The sequence below is a fragment of the Mytilus edulis genome, chromosome 6, assembly GCF_963676685.1.
Source record: "Mytilus edulis chromosome 6, xbMytEdul2.2, whole genome shotgun sequence".
Lineage (NCBI taxonomy): Eukaryota > Metazoa > Mollusca > Bivalvia > Mytilida > Mytilidae > Mytilus > Mytilus edulis.
In genome coordinates this window covers 18248978-18255250 of record NC_092349.1, presented here as the reverse complement: position 1 = coordinate 18255250, position 6273 = coordinate 18248978, and positions in this window count along the sequence as shown.

Here is a 6273-nt window from a genome sequence, read left to right as displayed (position 1 = left end):
CAAGTACTTTCTATATGCTCATGTGTATTTTCTTGTTAGCATAGTTTTGTACTTGGACAGATAATCAGAATGATCAACAATCATGTATTGGCAATGTTAATTGGTCACGTTTGTTTGACTGAGAACAACCAAACCAGGTAATTTTTAATTTTGATAGCCTCACATGTCATGCATGTACAATGTTAATGTATACATTCAGTCATTTTTATAACACAAGGGTTACAAATAAGAAAATCCTGAATAAGATATGCAAATCTATAATCAAGTGCCATAACTTACTGTATGAAGCACCTGTTTGTTCTGAGACTACTATAACACATATATATATATGTGTGTAACTGTTATAGTATTCTCAGATTTGATTTAAGAATTATAAGGATTAAAGACATTTTTCAAACTCACAAACATTACCAACGGACTTTATTCAGTTAGAGAGTTAATCGCCCTGGTTTATACATCACTAACCTCTAGAAAAAAATGTTAAATCCTAAAATCATTGAGATATTTAATACTGATAAAGCTATATTACTATATAAGTCCTTCAAATTAATCTAGGTATCTGAAATTTGAAATCAAAGATGTATACACACATATATATTTACAAATTCCACCCTTATGACTCTACAAGAGATAAATATAAAACTTTTTGTAGTTGCATCTAATCCACTATCAAGGGAGATAATTTATGCCAAATAAAAAGATTAGTAATAAAATCTTTTGATGATTATATGTGCCCCTTTATGGAAAATCTTCAGACAAAGGTGAACAGCTTTAATGATTTATTTCTTCAAATAGAAAATGGAATAAATATTGGAATACATAAAATTCAGGTGAATTTGTATCTCATACTTGTATGTTACTAAAATTGGAACTCGCAAAGAATGTTAAATTTCTCTAATGAATTCCATGTTTTAATTCAGTTAACATTAAATATAACTTTTTCACATGAACTTTGTCATGTTTGTTATTGTGAATTGTTCACATGAATTTCACTGAAATTAGATTGTTTTTAACATGTTTAAAGTAAATTAAGATTTTCAATGGAATACATGTCTTGCAAGGTATAAGATGTTAATAAACAATTTTAATTTTTTAATTTTTAATTTAATTTTTTTTTTATGTGAATTTCACGTGAATAATCTATCGCAAAAATCATGTGAAAAATTTAATTTAACTTCATGTCACCAAAATTTGCCTGTGTAATTTACACATGTGTTACACATGCGTTTCACTATACATGTGTTACACATGCAAATATCGCATGTGTCACATGCGTTATCCAACACATGCGTGACACAGGTGTATTTCTGACACATGTGATTCACATGCGTGTGTTACGCATGTGAACGCATGTGTACAACACATGATTCCCATGCGTGGCAAGAAACATGTGTATAACGCATGTAACACATCTGTGACACATGCGTTTTTAGGCACATGCGTGACACATGTGTGGCATTTTTGCCCTAGTAGAATATGGGGATATTATTTGGGGCAATTGCTCCCAGCATGAGACTGATCTTCTTGAAAATATTCAGATAGAAGCTGCTAGAATTATTACAGGATTACGACGTATAAATTCCTCCAGACAAAAACTTTATATTGAATAAGGTTTAGACACTCTGTAGAATAGACGTAATCAACATAAGCTTATACTGTTTTATAAAATATTAAATGGGATGACAATTGCATACTGATATGAGTTAGTCCAGCCATATCTTCCCAGACAAACCCCTTATACTTTGAGGAATGAAAATAACACTTTTCACGCGCCTCTTGCTAGAACTAGCTCTTATTTTAATAGTTTCATTCCTTCCACTATAAGTTTTTGGAATAGTCTTCCTTTGAGTTTACAAAAATCACCAAGTTTAGGTATATTTAGAAGTGGACTGGATAAGTTTTATAGGACTGATGATATATTTAAACCTTTCAACTATGGGATAAGGAAACTTAATATAGGTCATTGTCAACTCAGAAATAAAGCTAGCAACCTTAAATCTCATTTGTTTAATCAGTTCTTATCCGAGAACACTGTTTGCACAAACTGTAACCATCCTATTGAGGATAACCAACTTTTATTTTTTATTAGCCCTAAGTATAATGATGTGAGACAGATCCTTCTTGGTTCCATTTTCTCCATTGTTGATAATGTTGACATAAATATTTTTGGAAACAGATTATTTTCATATGATGTGAATATAGCAATTTTTTAATCTGTTCAGAAATATATCAGTGACACTCAACGTTTTGTTTGATAATTACTTAATTTGTGTTTCATCTAGTTTTATTTCTTATTTTTTTCTACACTCCAACATTAATTCATTTATTCCACTTAGCAAGTTTAGTGTCGACGTCTCTTTTGAGCCATTTATATATTTCTAATGACTTATAAAGGACATTTGCATGTTTCAAGGTACTTTAAATGACTGATGATTAATTGCCTATTTATTTAAATATACTTTGCATTTAGTAAGTAACACTGTAAACATTTATTTGCTCATGTGTGCTCACAAGTAGCATGCATGTTCCACTATATTGCATTATTTTAAATACAGTTGTTGTAATTGAATTATACCTTGTACATGTATTATGGAGAGAGCTTGTATAGGCTGTGCCTGTTGTTCAATCTTTTTCATATCTTTATGAATAAGATATGTTTAAAATCAAATTAAACCTGTTTCTTAGCCTCGTACAAATACAGCTGATATTTAAGGACACTAAGCAGTTATTGACTATTTTATTTTGATATGATACGGAGTGGTTGATAAAGAGATGCTTACTATAATGCTAGTTTATATTATCATAAAATGTCGGGGTTTCTTTTTGCCATTGTATTGCAGACGATCCTCATGGGGATTATAAATCAAGTAAAACTCTTTGCTACATCCCAGCAGATGCGGAGTAAATATCTCACAGCTGTTGCGATATTCCAAAGCTCGCTTTTCATATAATGATTTACTAGATAAAAGGATTACTGCTTTTCAAATAGAAACCACGCACGAGATCCAAGTGGTCAAGATTAAGTTATCCCTGCAAACGTTTTACGGCGTTATCACAAGTAAGTTGACTGTAAAAAAATAACTGTTCTACAAATGACGATGGGTAAGTTCAAATTGTCGTAACCACAACATCGTCTTTTTTTCCTGGAATATGACCCACCGAATTACACTTATCTCCCTGATTTTACTAGCATGCTCAACATGACGGGTGTCACATGAGGAGCAGGATCTTAACATTCTGAATCTGAGATCAAACGTTTTTCGGGTTGCTCATTTTTCTATGTTGTGTTAACACGGCAATGTCAGTTCGTTTTCAATTTATGATGTTTACTATCCCTCAAGTATCTTCTGTCTTTTTTTAATGTTGGATTGAATGAGTATCAATGCTCTTCAACTTCGTATTTTATTTGGCCTTTTTAACTTTTTTGGATTCGAGCGTCACTGATGAGTCTTTTGTAGACAGAACGCGCGTCTGGTGTATAAACAAAATTTAGTCCTGGTATCTATGATGAGTTTATTTATATTCATTAAAGATTTAACGTGATAACATTCTCTTAAATATTTTTCCAAAATCCATTGTTTGTTCATCAGTCGCGAAAACTGTTTGCCAGAAGATCATACGGTCTTTTTTGTAATATTTCAAAGCGACTCCCATCACAGAAGTACACATTTTGAAACAGTTCAATGAGTGAATGATTAATTTGGTTGTCTTCAAAACAAGACAAGGTATCTGCTTGTGTGATAGCCGAAATCAATTTGCCTAAATGGATTGTACGTTGTATTTAATTGTCCACAAAGCTCTGTTTAAGAACGGGTTTTGTCTCACAAAAAAGAAAGCAGCTTCTTCTCGATCAGATGTTTTTCGGGGTCTCCCAACACTTGAGGTGCCAGTGAAGTACAAGCAATTGTTATCAAAATATTTGCAATCTTTCCTCATTTTTGAGATGCAATTGACCCATGATTTTAATTTAAAAACTCAAGTTGTTGAACTTTTTAAGTTATAACAAAATGCAAACATGGTAACAAAATTGAGCGTTCGTCTAGTTATTGGTACAATAATGCACGTGCTGGTATAAATTTGTTTTGTGTAGTCAAACATTTACAGGACACGGAAGTTAAACATTGTCCATGTAATTTTATAAATCACAAACTATTTCCCGGGTAACTTTATTTGTCATTTGTAAAAGATTCTATGAATTTTTTTCCATCAGTATACTAGTATATGAATATAGAAATACTCCTATTCAAAAAGAGTACACCTCAATTACAATATATTGTTTCATTTGTAGACAGAACGCGCGTCTGGTGTATAAACAAAATTTAGTCCTGGTATCTATGATGAGTTTATTTATATTCATTAAAGATTTAACGTGATAACATTCTCTTAAATATTTTTCCAAAATCCATTGTTTGTTCATCAGTCGCGAAAACTGTTTGCCAGAAGATCATACGGTCTTTTTTGTAATATTTCAAAGCGACTCCCATCACAGAAGTACACATTTTGAAACAGTTCAACGAGTGAATGATTAATTTGGTTGTCTTCAAAACAAGACAAGGTATCTGCTTGTGTGATAGCCGAAATCAATTTGCCTAAATGGATTGTACGTTGTATTTAATTGTCCACAAAGCTCTGTTTAAGAACGGGTTTTGTCTCACAAAAAAGAAAGCAGCTTCTTCTCGATCAGATGTTTTTCGGGGTCTCCCAACACTTGAGGTGCCAGTGAAGTACAAGCAATTGTTATCAAAATATTTGCAATCTTTCCTCATTTTTGAGATGCAATTGACCCATGATTTTAATTTAAAAACTCAAGTTGTTGAACTTTTTAAGTTATAACAAAATGCAAACATGGTAACAAAATTGAGCGTTCGTCTAGTTATTGGTACAATAATGCACGTGCTGGTTTAAATTTGTTTTGTGTAGTCAAACATTTACAGGACACGGAAGTTAAACATTGTCCATGTAATTTTATAAATCACAAATTATTTCCCGGGTAACTTTATTTGTCATTTGTAAAAGATTCTATGAATTTTTTTCCATCAGTATACTAGTATATGAATATAGAAATACTCCTATTCAAAAAAAGTACACCTCAATTACAATATATTGTTTCATACCTTGTATTTTCTTTTCACATGCAAAAATATATTGAGATTCACATCTTCTACTCTCCCACTCAAGGGAATCTCTCCTAATCATATAACATAGTTCAATTTCTCTGTAACTCTCTCCTTTTAACGTATGATAATCGTTTTCTATATCGAGCTCCGTGCAGTCATTCCATATAAAGAATCTTGGTATAGGTTCTGATAACCCTGACCAGTAGTCCATATCTCTACAAAATAAAGTGTAAACATACTAAAAAGTAAAATCACAAAAATACTGAACTTAGAGGAAAATCAATTCGGAAAAGTCCATAATCACATGGCAAAATCAAATAACAAAACGCATCAAAAACGAATGGACAAGAACTGCCATATTCCTGACTTGGTACAGGCATTTTCAAATGTAGAAAATGGTGGATTAAACCTGGTTCTATAGCGCTAACCCTCTCACTTTAATGACAGTCTCATCAATTTCCGATATATTTACATTGATGCGTTAAATAAACAGACACAATAAATAAAATAGTCAAAATATGGGTACATCAGTCATCATCGTATAACAATTAATCAACAGTTAATAAACTGGACACTTTAAATTTGCAAAACACTCATTTGCAAATCCGCCGCCGCCTCAAACAAGAGCTACAATATCATGAATATAACCAAAATGTGCGGAATTACATGGGATTCAATAATTTCATTGGTTTTCTACTGTTACTATTATATTTATTTTGCTATTTGATTTATAAAAACATGGGATTTTCAATATCCCATGGGACAGGGCAAAATCCCATGGGATTGACCATTATCCCATGGGATTTTGGTTAAATCCCATGGGATTTTTTTTTTCCCATGTGATAATTGTAGTCCCATGGGATATTTGTTGTCCCATGGGACAAAAAAAATCCCATGGGACTGTAATTATCCCATGGGATTTTTAATATATTATATCCCATGGGACAAATTAAATCCCATGGGATTCAAGTTTTAAATATATAGATATAAATATACAGTTATGTGTATGTTACAATGTATTCTATTTGGTAGTAAATTGTTATACGATGAATCTTTTTAATTGAATATCTTTTTTTCTTTGGAAATGTTAATTCAACATATTGTTTTATAACTGTTCAAAACTAAACTTTTAAACAACAAAGCAGATAATGTAAGT